The sequence below is a fragment of the Protopterus annectens genome, chromosome 15.part0 (genome assembly GCF_019279795.1).
Source record: "Protopterus annectens isolate FY-2018-M chromosome 15.part0, PAN1.0, whole genome shotgun sequence".
Taxonomy (NCBI): Eukaryota; Metazoa; Chordata; order Ceratodontiformes; family Protopteridae; genus Protopterus; species Protopterus annectens.
Genome location: NC_056749.1, coordinates 50132777 through 50148361, shown reverse-complemented (window position 1 = coordinate 50148361; position 15585 = coordinate 50132777).

Here is a 15585-nt window from a genome sequence, read left to right as displayed (position 1 = left end):
AAGGGTTAAATGTTTTAAATGCAACCAGTGGGTCCATGTAGCATATAGATGTCCACAGAGGCAAGGTGGAGAAGAAAAGGTGGGAGAGCCAGTAAGTGTGAATGCCAGAATGCCAGCAATGAGTTGTCTGGAGACAGCAAGGGTACCAACATACTACAAGAGGTTATATCCTATCTTAGTAGATGGAAAAGAGGCCATTGCTAAGAGAGAGACACAGCCTCTGACATAACCATTGTAAAGCCTGCAATGGTTACTGAGGAACACTACTTGCTTGGACATTCTACTCCAGTCAGAGTCTTAGGAGGGATTCCATTCCAAATACCTTTTGCTAGGGTTCACCTTGACTGGGAGGGTGGAAAAAGAAGCCAGCAAATAGGTGTGTTTGAAGATATCCCTGATAATGCAGTACCTTGTGTGCATGCAGTGACATGCAGTCAGGCTTGGAGACAAGCATGTGGGTCTGGTAGCCTGGGGAGGACTCAGCTAGACTGTAGAATTGAAGCCAGGACTACTGTGGTGGTTACTTGAGGGAGAGAGCTACCCTGTAGCAGTGAGACTGAAGGTGGGCCACAGCTGCTTTTGGGTACTGATATTCCCTTGGGCAGAGTGACTGCAAGGGCAGAAGTGAGTAGTAGTAGCCAGGCTTACAGTAAGCCACCGCTGTCAGAGGATGGAGCTGGGAAGGGTTACAAAGAGAGAGAGTGGAGACAGGGTCAGCTCTCAGACCCTACATTACAAGGACTGAGGCAGGTAGCTAGTGAAGCACCTAATTCTCAAGGGAAGGGGGAATCTGTATACTGGGAGAAAGGTTTACTGTATAGAGAGTGGACCCCTGAGGGAGGGCTAGATAGTGAGAGAATACAGCAGTTGGTATTGCTCAGAGCCTACCATCTGGCACTTTTAGCCATAGCCCATGATACTCCCTTTGCAGGTCATATGGGCATACCTCATCACTAAGGGCATTTCATCCAGAAAAAAAGAGGTCATTGTCCCACTGTACTCATCCCTCATTATACCCATTATAGAGTATAATGCCCCATTTGGTATGTACCTCACAAGACATCTGCAACTGCTGGAAAGGCCATAGAAATACCTCACTAAAAGAATCACAGGCCTAAAGCAGATGCCATATGCTTCAATCGGCCTAAAAACTCCAGCTATACTCTGTGGCATATTGTCTACTCAGAGATGATCTCTGCTTAACATACAAGGCCATGTCAAACCCTGAGCTGTTGGACATGCTCCACTTAAAGAAATCCCAATCCCTCAGAGCCACATGTTCCAGGGATATAAACCTTATCATCACGATGAACAAAACATGCTGGAGGGATAGGTTCCTGACCCAGAGTCTCCCCATACTCTGGAATAGACTGCCCATACATGTCAAGCAGAGTGCCTCATTGGCCCTCTTCAAAAGGAATCTTGATGATTGGATGGGAGATAGGAAATTCACCCCGGGGATCATGTCAGTCGCCCTGCTAGACAGGGGCCCAGAGAAGTAAATATTGTGGGAAGAAATTTCCAGGGGATTGTTATGGCTAGGCTTGCATAGGCCTTAGGGCCGATAGCCTAGTACCAACCTATGAACCTATGAAGAGTACCAAGAGATGTATTATGCAGAACTTTTATTGGCCTGGGATTTCCCGAGATGTAACAGGGTACTGCAGAACCTGTGAGCAGTGCCAAAATGTATGTAAGGCAGGAGACAAGGTCAAGGCTTCTTTGATGCCTTTGCTTGTGACTGAGGAGCCATTTCAGAGAGTAGCTATGGGTATTGTGGGGCCTCTGAGTATCCCAAGTTACACAAAGAAAAAGTATATCCTATTGGTAGTAGATTATACTACCAGATGCCCTGAAGTGGTGGCCCTATGTGCAATTGAGGCAGAAAAGGTGGCAAATGCTTTGTTAGAGGTTTTCAGCAGGGTAGGTTTCCCAAAAGAAGTATTGACTGACAGAGGTGCCAATTTCATCTCAGACCTGCTGGCTTGTCTGTGGAAGTCCTGCGGGGTGAAGCACCTAAAGACCACCCCTACCATCCCCAGACTATTGGTCTTGTTGAAAGGTTAAACTCTACACTCAAGACCATGCTAGGGGAATTTATAGACCAGTTCAAGAGGGAGTGGGACAAATATTTGCCCCATCTGTTGTTTGCTCACAGAGAGTTGCCCCAGGAATCCACAGGTTTTTCACCTTTTGAGTTGCTGTATGGGCATAGGGTGAGGAGACCTCTAGATTTGATGAGTGGGAGAGTGAGTGTGAATCCTACAAGGAATCTGTTGTGGCATATGCCCTATACCTCAGGACAAGGCTAAGGGAGCTCATGGGCCTGGCCAAGGAGAACCTGGCAGAAGCCCAACAGCAAAAAGAAAGGTCTGAAAGGTCTGGAATGACAGGAATGCTCAAGCTAGAGAGTATGTTATGGGCTAGCAGGTAATGGTTCTCATTCCTGTCAGACACAACAAGCTGCAGGCAGCTTGGGAGGGACCCTTCAAAGTGGTAAGGAAGGTCACTGATGTTAACTACATGGTAGAACTGCTAGGCAGGAGGCAGGGGCACAAACTGTACCATGTTAACATGCTGAAATCTTACCATGATAGAGAGGCTCTTGTGCTGAGTATTTGCAGTGGATGGCAGCAGGAGTCTGAGGGGGATTTGGTGACTGATCTCCTCAGTGAGGCTTGGATTGACACCTCAGCGGAAGGGAAAGCAATGTCCCACCAGCTATCCCCTACTCAGGTTCGGGAAATCCGAGCAATCTTACAGGAATTTGGGGACATGTTCACTGGGAAATTAGGGTGCACCCACCTGGTGCAGCACCATGTGGATACAGGACCCTAAAGGCCTATTAAGCAAGTCCCTTATAGGGTGCCTGAGAAGTCAGATTCTGAGGGAGGAGATACAGTAAATGTTGGAACTAGGGGTAATCCAGGAGTCCAACAATCTCTGCGCCTCCCCAGTCATGCTGGTACCAAAGAAAGATAGCAGCACCAGGTTCTGTGTGGACTACAGAAAAATAAATAGTTACACAGAGTCAGATACTTACCCCATACTTAGGACAGATGAAGTCCTAGAGCAGCTGGGTGGGGCTAAGTATCTTACCACTACTGATCTATCAAGGGTTACTGGCAGGTGCCCTTGACTCCCAACACTAGACAGACGTCAGCCTTTGTGACTCCTTTTGGCTTGTGTGAGTTCACGAAGATGCCCTTTGGGATGAAAAATGCCCCAGGGCCTTTCCAGAGGCTGGTAGATCATATGCTAGCAGGAGCAGGAGATTTCACCCTTGCTTACCTGGATGATATTGCCAGCTACAGCCATTCCTGGCAAGAGCACCTTCACCATGTCAGAGAGGTGCTGGGCAGACTGCAGAGGGCAGGGTTGACCATTAAGCCCAGTCAATGTCAGCTGGATATGGCAGAGGTCTCCTACCTGGGACACAGAGTGGGGAGTGGTAAGATCAGGCCAGAACCTGCCAAAGTGGAAGCCATTCAGGCATGGCCTGCCCCTATTACCAAAATGCAGGTGAAGGCATTCTTAGGAAAAGCATGGTACTGCAGAAAGTTTGCCCCCAATTATAGCACCATAACTGATCCAACACAGACCTGACAATGAAAAACAGGCCAGATAAGCTAGTGTGGACCCCAGCATGTGAGCAGGCATTCCAGAAGCTTAAAGGAGCTTTGGGAGGACCCCCTGTGTTAGCCAATCCAAATTAAAGCAAATAATTTGTTGTGCAGGTAGATGCTTCAAACCATGGGGTTAGGGCTGTACTCAGCCAGGTTTCTGAGGGAGAAGAGCACCTGTGGTATATCTCAGCCATAGCCTCCAACCCAGGGAGGAATGCTATGCAGTTGTAGAAAAGGAATGTCTAGCCATAGTGTGGGAACTGCAGAAACTTCAGCCTTATCTGTATGGAAGGAAATTCATTACAGTTACAGACCACAATACCTTAACATGGCTACATTGAACCAGCCAGAAAAATGCCAGGTTACTAAGATGAAGCTTAGGGTTGCAGGCATATGATATGACAGTGCAGCACAGTAGTGAGATTAGCAATGCCAATGGAGATGGGCTCTCAAGACAGGGTATGAGTTAATGTATTCCCAGATAGGCTCATTCCTCTAGGTAATGTTTCTCAAGGGTAACTTGAAAAAATAGCTTGAGTTTTTTTTTTTTGAGGGGGGAGTAACAAAATAGATACTGCCAGCCCAGCTATTTAGAATTTTGTAAATAATCATATGTCATTTGTGAATATTAATATGATTTATATAGAAATGTAACAAAAGGAGATACTGCCAGCCCTGCTATCTGGAATTTTGTAAGTGATTTTGTGTCATTTATGAATTTCAACATGATTCACATGCTTATGTTACAAATGTATTAGAACTGGATGACATATTGTATAGACGTGTGGTAAAGAGATATTTTTATACACTATTGTAACTATTTAACATGGGAGGCTGAAACACAGGAGATTAACTTGCAAAACTTCAGAAGAATGATTGAGGTTAAAGGAAAACTCCACCTTAGAACTCAAAAGCATATTTTTTCATTGTATCTTTGTTTTTGAGTTATTTTAATGCCTCAAAATCAATCCAAGTACTTCTTTTACAATTTTAATGTGTTTCTCTCAAAGTGGTGGATGATGGGGCCTGCCTTGGTAATGTGATCTTGTTTTCTTGCTTTCATTCCTTCTTCCCAGAATGCATTTCAAGTCCTTTTTATATGACTCATGCTAGACATAAGGAAGTGGTGCTCTTTTCTCATGCCATTAAGATTGAATGGCAGGACTGTGAAGCACTGTTATTTAAACACACCTTCTGTAACAGAGCTGTTTCTATGTTTACCTGACTGAGCCTCATTTATGTGTCTGTCACAGCTTGTTCTATGCTATATATAGCTGTTAGCTACTTGCAGCAAAAGAAAATAGATAAAAAACAGGTTTTTGTAAGAGGAGTCTTTTGTAGTTCTAATAGATTTGACAAACCTTCCCCGCTCTCTCATGTACATTTACAAGTGACAAGTAGTAAGACTAAACTTAGCCTGTCTGCTACTTCCCACTGCCTTCAGTGGGTGGATTTTTCTCTCTCATGAATGATGCAAACTTAAAATGTGCTTTACTAGTTCCTCTATTCATTCTGTTATGTTCACTCTCGTTTTTTTCTATTTCATATGTATTTATACTTTGGTAACCAGGAAAGTGAACTGGTCCCAGGGCCCTTTTCAGCCATGACTTGGGCTACAATGGCAAAGATAATAACAAATAATAAAGGCACTTAGCAATACAAAGAAAAAAAAACACTGACATAAAGACATTTACCAAGATTGGATGTGCAATAAATAGCCAATGTGTGACAGTGACCAAGTAAATCACTGAGCAACATTTACTAGAATGTATACATTAATAATGCTTAACTATACTATGTTATTATAAATAATTGTATACAAACATACTGTGTGCTCTCTCTCTCTCCCTCACACACACACACACACACACACACACACACACACACACACGCATATCGCGTGTGTGTGTTTCTGTATATGTGTATGTTTATAAAGTACATGTACAAAAGCGTGTGTGTGTGTGTGTGTGCATTTAAACACAGTTAAGTACTTCTGATTTACTTTTCTTAGTGTTTTTAATGCAAGGGTACACAGTAAATGTATGTTAAAGTAAATTCAGCTGTATATTATGGTTGCACTCTAACAATATAAGGACTGACTCAAAGTCAGTGGGAATCTCTTACAATAGATTTGCATGTACCAGATATGCATCTCCCTCTAGAAGGATGTCACAAAAAAGCATAGAAGACCTTTTTATGAACAGTATCAGTGCACCTAGTTAACAGGGTTGCCACCTGACTCTCTTTCTGCAGTTCTGGCCTGTGTGTGTGTGTGTGTGTGTGTGTGTGGGGGGGGGGCTGAAAATGGTAAATGAATGCATTGATACAAGAAAAAAATATTTTCTGACTTTTCTCTAAATGTCACAGAAATCTCTGATACTACATTTATCTTAACATATAAACTATTATAAATAACATTTAAAATGTAACATTTCAATACTGTGCTGCTGCGTATGTAAATTTATTAGAAGAGTTGACAATTGCCTTTAAACCCTTGACTGATCTAATTGCTTTGTTTTGCTATGAAAGGGGAGTATTAAGTTATCCTCCCCTTTGCAACAAAACAGTGGAAAACAGTTCCACAGCTTTCTGGCTTTTTTTTGTATCAGCTGCTATGTTTCTGACATTAGCAAGATTAATTGCCCATCTAAGATAGACAGCAGTACCTGACAGGGTAAACTACATATTTAACTGCGTCTATGATATGTCATGCAGGTGGCAACAAATTCCTCTGCAAAGTATGTGAGAAGTTGAGCTTAAAAAAAAAGTATGTGGGCTTTCCCTTCCTTTGACTCAAATGCGAGGAAAGAAAAGTTTTAAACAGTACAATCAGGTTTCTGATACCTACACAATGCTAGAACCATATTGTAGGGAGAAAAGAAAACTAACGATTGAGTTAAACTGTATAAGAGGGAGGAGTTTTCCTTTAAGTTACTTTATAGCTGGGCCATAAACAAAAGATGTTATCTCAGTTTTAGGACAGCAACAGACATAATGTCTAGAACTAGAAGTTTTTTGTATTGTCTTTAACTGTGGAGGAATGTAAATTATTTCCGACTTCCACCATTTGCCAAAAGATCTAAGGTCTATATGTGTTTCACAGATAGTTGCTAAATGCTACAGCTGCATCAATGGTTTTCACCTAGGATAGTCAGATGACAAGAAGTGATGTCATGCTGCAAGTATCTCAGCAGCAATATTTGATATATTAACTTAAGAGAGGTAGTGCATTTTGTATCTGTCTATGACATGACAACAACACCAGCTAGAAGATCTATTCACCACACTTGCCTTGCTATAATAGTACGTTTTTAGGGTACAGTAATTTCTTTTAGATATAGTCAGGAATATAGCTGAGGTTAATTTAGATGCTTTTCTTTATTTATCTGAGACTGTCCTGCAATGTTGTTTTAAATATTTTCTGTGATTTTGAACTTTGAATTGACTGTGATTGTTTACTGAGTATTTTCGTGTTCTTTTATTATTATTAAATATATTTAAACCTTTAAATTGTGGCTGTTCTGTCCAGAGATATAAGCTCCTAGAGTACTTGCATATCTGTTTGGTGACACTGTGCAAGCCAGTCCTAATAGCCTTGCTCTTGGTCAAACTACCATTTGGATTAATAGTAACATTACACACAGTAAGATTGGACACACTTTGTTAAGGGCCTTAAATTAGCTGATAAGGAGTGGCTGGTGGCAGTGAAAACTACCTTACCATCTGGGCAGAAGGGGGCATAGCTAGTAAACCTGTGCCAGCCTTTCTCAGGTGTGAGTGTGTGTGTGCGTGTGTGTGTGTGTGTGTGTGTGTGTGTGTGTGTGTCTATAAATCAAGCCTCAAAGTGTGTGTGTGTGTGTGTGTGTGTGTGTGTGTGTGTGTGTGTGTGTGTGAGCTACTTGGGCAGGGACACAAAGCACTGGTTGGACAGAGAGGGTGCTGGAGGTCTTGGCTTGGCCACTCAGCTGAGATCTACTCTATAGCTAAGAAATTGCACTTCACAGTGTGTGTACATGTCATCCTCCCAGTGTGTACATCCCCCACTATTGCCAGTGGTGAGGATTGAGGCTCCTGGATTACTTGGCCAGTGTTGGGGCATCACACTTGGTGTTGCTTGTCTCTCTCTAGCATAGATGACAAGCAGGTGGGGTATTTTGTTTACATGCTTTAATACATAAAAACACATCAGGATGGATAGCAGCATCATAAAATACAAACAAACTAGTTAACAGACAGACCTTACACACATACATGCTTATATCTCAACAGCTTACTACAAAATGACAGTCAAGCTTGCACGTGTTCAGTATTTATGCACTTGTGCAAGTCCTTGGATAGCTTCTTAAAGGCACATACACACAGATTGACCTACATCCTCCCTCTTAAAAAGATTTCCCTTTGTAAGAATAATATCAGAGTTAGACATGCATTACTATAGACATTAGAAACAAAACACAATGTTCATGTCCAAGTTGCTTCATATCTGTTACAGGGTTTAGAGATATGCTATATCTCGTAACATTACAGTCTGGGCCAAATTTAGCAACAGGGACAGTCTGCAGTGCACAACGTGTATAGAGAACGTCTGGATTTGTCACAGGAATGGGAATGTCCTCTGGAACTTCCTCAGGAACTGGAACACTGAATAACTCACTCTGCAATAAAGAGTCTTTCTCACAGGCTATGTGCTGTGGTATAGACTCAGACATTGGTATTAAATGTTTTTAATTCCAGCTAAAAAACTACTCCTTCTGATTCCACAATGTATGATCTGGACAAATAGTCTTCACGGCACCAATTTGATCATAACCTTTGGACGTTAGCATCCTTACCAATTCTCCGTCTCATAATGGATTGAGCAGTTTGATGGTTTTATTGTAGTAGGACTTATGGGTTAAACACTTCTTCAACAGATTGGTTTTCACTGACCTGTTGTTTTTGACACATGGAACAAACAATTGACTACTGATTGGTAATGTGGTTCTGGTTTGTTTCAACAGAAATCTCTGAGCAGGTGAACCAACATATTTATCATGAGGAACATTATTGTGATTCAAGAGATTCAGTAAAACATCACTATTATCTCATTTTGATTTCTCTAGTAACTGTTTTGCACTTTGAACTGCATGTTCTGCCAAACCATTTGACAGCATGTACTCAGGGCTACTTATGACATGAGTAAAGTCTCATTCTTCAGCAAATCTTTTAAAGTGTTGGTTTGTAAACTGCGTGTCACTGTCAGAAATAACTTTGTGTGGAATACCATGCACTGCAAAATGACACTTCATCTTAGTAATGACAATACTAGATGCTAGGTTAGGAAGTAGATCAATCTCAAAAACATTGGAGTAAGAGTCTCCTAATGCCAAATAATGTTGACCATTCCACTTGAAAATGTCCATGGCAATTGTCGACCAAGGTAATTCAGGAATCTGGTTTAGCGGAAGCATTTCCTTCTGTTGATGTGGCTATTACACATGGAACAAGATGAAAGTGCTCTCTCAACGTCCCCTGATATAAAAGGCCAAAATACTAGCCCTCTCACCCTTCTTTTGGTAGAATTGACTCCTGGGTGACCATGATGCAAGATAGTAATGTACTGTTTTTGCAAGGACTTTGGAACAATTATTGTTGGACCTTTCATAATGATACCATTGTCAGACAAAATCTCATCTCTGTATGGAAAATAAAGTTGCACTTCTTGAGGTAAACTAGATTGCTTTGATGGCCATCCTTGTTTGATAAAGTGGTTAAGCCTTTGTAAAACTGGGTCTGTGGCTGTGTGATCCCTCAGCTCATCATGATGTGTGAAAGAAAATTTTCTCACTTCCATGATTTCAAAAGCAGGGTTCTCATTCTTGTGCTGCTATGTAGTATTTCTGTGAGATCTGGATAAGGTATCAGTAAGATAAAGAAGTTTGCCTTTCTTGAAATTATACTTTTGCAATTTCAGCATCATATGTTGCAGTCAGGCTAGAGCTGAATGTATAGGTTTTCTCAAGATAGTAGTTAAAGGTTGGTGGTCTGTTTTGATCTGGATAGGCCTACCATAAACAGAATCATGGAATTTTAAAAGCTCTTTCTTGATCTGGGCTTATGGCATCTCAGTCTGGGTAAGAGTTCTCGATGCACAGGCAACAGATTGATCCTCTTGTAGAATGACTGCACCAAGACCAAATGTTGAAGCATCACAGGAAAGTGTAACTTGCTTGTGAACATCACAGTATCTGAGAGTTGGTGGACTAGCAATTCTCTGTTTCAGGACATCAAGTGCTCTTTGGTGTTCCTCTAACAAAGACCATGATACATCTTTACTTGCCAGCTCTCTAAGTGGTGCTGATAGTTGGCTCAAGTCTGGAATGAACTTGCCTAGGTAGATGACCATGCCAAGAAAATGTTGCACGGCTTGAACATTGTCTGAGGTTGGCATCTCAAAAATGGCTGTTTGCTTAGAAGGGTTGGGTCGTAAGCCTGTAGTTGTAAATAAATGACCAGCTTAAGTAACTTCTTGTAGCCTGACTTTGCATTTCCATGAACTGAGCTTAAGAGTCACTTGACATGCCCTTTCCAGAACTTTTCTGAGGTTTCTGTCCTGCTCTGCTTCATCTTGGCCTCCAACTAGTATGTCATCTACTATAATAGCACAAGGATGCCCAGAAAAAAATTTGCTTCATTGCATGCTGAAAATTTTATCTGAAATGGCATTCTCAAAAATCTGTACCTGACAAACGGAGAACTGAACATAGTGAGCAATGATGATTTTTTGTCAAGCTGAATTTGCAAAACAAAACAACCCTTGCAAGTACGACAACTGCATGGCCCCAACAAGGTACAGTCCAAACTCAAAAACAAAGCCCAGCAGACTGTAGTATATTGAATGCTTTATTGAAGCATGTATAAATGAGACTCTAACAAACTGGTTTCGGCTGAGAAAATTAAATAGCCTTCATCAGTGTGAAATATAAATAAAAACAACATTGAAATCCAGTGCCCATTTATACAGTAAGGTATCAACAACAGTGAAGCTCATTGGCTGTTCAAAAATTCTCATTTAAACCCGGTGGAAATAAACCACCCAACTTGATAATCCACTTTTTCTCTTTTGCATTTAATATGGAGTGCCATCCAGCTTTATTTGTCCTATTCCCCACAATCATGTCTATGATTGTGAATCTAAAGTTTGCATTTTTGTCTGCCAGTGAGTGTTTAAATAGAGCGTTACTTGATCTTTTAGTTCTGATATCACTACAATGTTCCAATATACGTAGTCTTAGTGGCCTGGAGGTTTGCCCAATATAAAAAGCTGAACAGGTATATGTGGCAAGGTAAATCACCCAATTTGTTCTGTAATTTGCTAAGAATTTAATACCATATCATATATTGCATTTGTGGCATTGTTGACCAAAAGCTAAACATTTTTTCCTTTTAGATTCATGACTTCCACCACAGTTACAACAGTTGGCAATGAAACTAGGTGGGGGACCATGCTTTGAGTTTGCTGACTCACTCTTATGCTTCACTGAGACTGTGTGAACTCTGGAATTTGCTAGAAAGTTCTGGGGTTTACCAGTAAGTGCTGCAGGGGCTACAGTTTGTGATGTCACTTAATTGTGGGATGAAGATGTACTTTCCATTGGTTTACAGATATTTTTAAACTGAAAGTTTTTTTACAGTTGAATGTATTGTTTTTTGATGAAGTCTAATGACGAAAGCAGAAAATAAATTGTTGTTTATGCTAAAACATGTGCCTCTTGTTCTCAGTCCAAGTTCCAGTTCTTGTATATATCTTTAATAGTTGAGTTTGTGATGTCACTTAATTGTGGGATGAAGATGTACTTTCCATTGGTTTATAGATATTTTTAAACTGAAAGTTTTTTGCAGTTGAATGTATTATTTTCTGATGAAGTCTAATGACGAAAGTGGAAAATAAATTGTTGTTTATGCTAAAATGTGTGCCTCTTGTTCTCAGTCCAAGTACCAGTTCTAGGGGCTTGTTGTGGTATTCTGGAAGTTTCAGTCTGTTTTTGTGGTTTATTGCTTTTACTTGATTTGTTATGGCTGAGAACAACAGGGGGGTCCTCTTCTTGAATGCAGCATTCATTCCATGCCAGGCAGCAGTGAAAATGGTCTCATGGTGCAACTGCTTAAGACCATGGCTGGCATTTAAAAATACTTGGACTTGCTGGTGAAAGAGCAAGTGACAGAATCCCGTCGGTAAACCAGTTCCGAAGATGATGGTGACACAGTGGTCCAGTGTAAGATTCAACCTATTATTGCACAAGATGACCATACTGAAGTTTATTTAAATTCTAAAAGGACTTATGTGACTGTTGCATCTATTCTTACTAGTGGTACTTGTGATGCCCATGCCCTGGCCCAGCAATCAAGGAGCCTCAATCCTCACCACTAACACCAGAGAGGGCATCTCATGTATGAAAGGAAAGGATAACAAATACACATAGTAAAGTGCAATTTCCCTTAAGAGCACACAGAGATCACAGTCAGTCCGGAGCTGGTCACTCCCTTGCTCCCCAGGTCCCCAATAAGACTCCCCACTGGCACAGCTATAGAGTCCAGATCTCAGCCTAGTGGGCAAGCTAAAATCTCTAGCACCCTCTCTGTCCAACCAGTGCTTTGTGTCTCTGCCCAATTAGCTGACACACACACACACACACACACACACACACACACACACACACACACACACACACACACACACACACATGCACTTTGAGAAGAGGTTATACGACCACACAGACACTCCTGGGGAAGGCTTGCACAGTTTCTCCAGCTGTGCCCCTTTCTCCCAGACTATACGTAGTACCAGCTGCCACCACCCACTAATACTTATCAGCTACTCAAAGACCTTTAAAAGGATGTCCAATTATTACTGTGCAATATTATTATCCAATTGGTAAGTGTGACTAATCAGTCAATGCTTATTAGAGTGGCTTTGTACAGTAATCACTATAAATATACAATGTACTCTACAGCTTAAATTCTCTCTACACAAACCAGCCACAGTTAAAAGGTTTTAAAATATTTAATAATAAATAATTAGAACCACAAGACAATACTTTCCACTACACAGTCAGTGCTAGTCAAGAGTTCAGAGATCACACAGAAATACTTAAATAAATCAGTAGTACAGTTCTGACATCACAGAAAAGCACTTAGTCTAATCTTTATAGTTCCTAGCTAATCTAAAAGAAAACACAAGTCTAAGACAACTTACTTAAGACAACAGGCAGAGGGTGCTGAGTTGGATGTTCAGATAAAATGCTTAATAATATCTGGTTCTCAGTGTTTAAATTGAAACTGCAGTTCTGATGAAACATTACATAATTTCACACTTTTCTGGTGTTCCCAGGCTTACAGAAACTGCATTTACATTATTTTACACTTAGAGCAATAAAGGACATTCAATATGTAAATTCTGGTCATTAACTTTAGCCTTAAAACAATAGGCAGGAAGTTCTTCATCTGAAGGGCCGTGGACTGGAGCCGACTTGTAAACATCAAAGGCAGCCATTAAATCATTTTAATTTCAGAGGTCCAACAAGAAATGCTTGACTTAGCTTTTTTCCAGCAGAGGGCAATGTTGCCACATTGTTTTAAGTTCAACATTTCACAGCACATTATTTCATTTAAAAAACAAGCTTGTAGTTCAACATAAATATTTACAAATGATAGAATTATCTGCACAATTCTATCTGGCTAGGCTGGCAGCCTTCACTCATCTCTCCCAGTCTTCACAGTACTGATCCTTTTATTACCACAGAAAGACTTATAAATACAGCTGACATATTATCTTACAGAGAGAATTGTGGGACTTTAACCAGACTGTTTAAGAAGTATAAAAGTCTTGATTTAGAGAACAAATATTTTCAGCGATGCATTGAACTCAATATAGTTCCTAAAGGGCTAAGATTTTTTAAAAGCCCAAATGGTGTCAAGGCTATGGATTCCTTTTTTCCACCTTAAAGGAATTCTTCAACAATGCTGGTCTGAATTTTAATTACTTGTGGACAACAATGTTAAAACTATGGCCAGTTTAAAAGAACAAATAATGACTGCTGATCAGGCCATTAACAAAGGGTTTCATAGTATGTTTACTGAGCCCTCAGAGTATTATAACATATTTGAAGAAGTTTAGAAGCATGAGAAAATTGTTTATAAATGCAAAAACAATAAATTAAATAGAGACATTAAGACATACGAATGTGACAATGCCTATTTGGTTGCTAATCTTCTTCTTCTTTCGCATACTCCCGTTAGGGGTCGCCACAGCGGATAATCTGTTTCCATTTCTTCCTGTCCTCTGCATCTTGCTCTGCCACACCAACCACCTGCATGTCCTCTCTTACCACATCCATAAACCTTATCTTGGGCCTTCCTCTTTTCCTGTCACCTGGCAGCTTCATCCTTAGCATCTTTTTCCCAATATACTCTGCATCCCTCCTCAGTACATGTGCAAACCAATGTATCTCTTGCCCCTCTGGCTTTGTCTCCAAACCTTCCAACCTGGGCTGACCCTCTAATATACTTATTTCTAATCCTGTCCACCCTCATCATACCCAGGGCAAATCTTAACGTCTTTAATTCTGCCACGTCCAGCTCTGACTCCTACCTTTTTGTCAATGCCACTGTCTCCAATCCATATAACATAGCTAGTCTCACTACCCTCTTGTAGACCTTCCCTTTCACTCCTTACTGGTACTGCCTGTCTGTGGAGCCACTACTGACACTCTTCTCCACCCACTCCATCATGCCTGTACTCTAATTCACCTCTTCCACACTCACCATTACTCTGGAACTGTTGGATCCTGGGGCTATTTAAACTCATCCACCTTTCACCTCACCTTCTACTCCTGCATCCCTCACCATTCCTCTATCCTCCTCTCATTCACTGGCTAACACATATATTCTGTCTTAGTCCTGCTTGACCTTCATTCCTCTTCTCTCTAGAGCATATCTCCACCTCTCCAGTGGTCTCCTCCACCTGTTCCTTACATCCTCACCACAGATCACAATGTCATCTGCAAACATCATAGTTTGGGACTCTGTCTGACGCTCGCCTGTCAACCTGTCAATCACCATTGAAAATAAGAAAGGGCTCAGAGCTGATCCTTGATGTAATCCCACCTCCACCTTAAAAGCAATTGTCAATCCCACTGCAGACCTCACCACTGTCACACTACCCTTCTACATATCCTGTACCACTCTTACATACTTCTCTGACACTCCTGACTTCCTCATACAATACCTCACAACCCTCCCTTTGGTACTCTGTCAATATGCTTTCTCTAAGTCCACAAAGACACAGTGCAACTCCTTCTGACCTCTGTACCTTTCCTCTTGCATCAACACCTCTCAGAAAGCAAACATTGCATCTGTAGTGCTCTTTTCCTGGCATGCCGAAACCATACTGCTGATCACTAATCATCGCCTCCCTTCTTAACCTAGCTTCCACTACTCTTTCCCATGAGGTTCAATGCCTGTGATCACTGATCAGTTTAATCCCTCTGTAGATACCCACAGCTCTGGTACATCAATCCTTATTCTTAAAAACTGGTACCAAAACATCTTCTTTTTTTTCCATTCCTCAAGCATCCTCTCACTTTCCAAGATTTCATTAAACAATATAGTTAAAAACTCCACTGCCATTTCACCTTAAACACCCCTCCATGCTTCCACAGGTAGGCGTCATCTGGACCAACGCCTCTTCCATTCTTCATCCTCTTCATAGCGCTATCCTTTTACTTCCCCTTTGCTAATCCACTGCACTTCATGATTCACTATCCCCACATCATCCAACCTGTCCCTCCTTTCCTCTCATTCTTCTATCATTCATCAGCCCCTCAAAGCTACTCTTTTTCCGATCTGCTCAACACACTCTCCTCACTTGTGAGTACTGCTTCCCTCATTATCCTTCATCACTCTTACCTGCTGCACATCT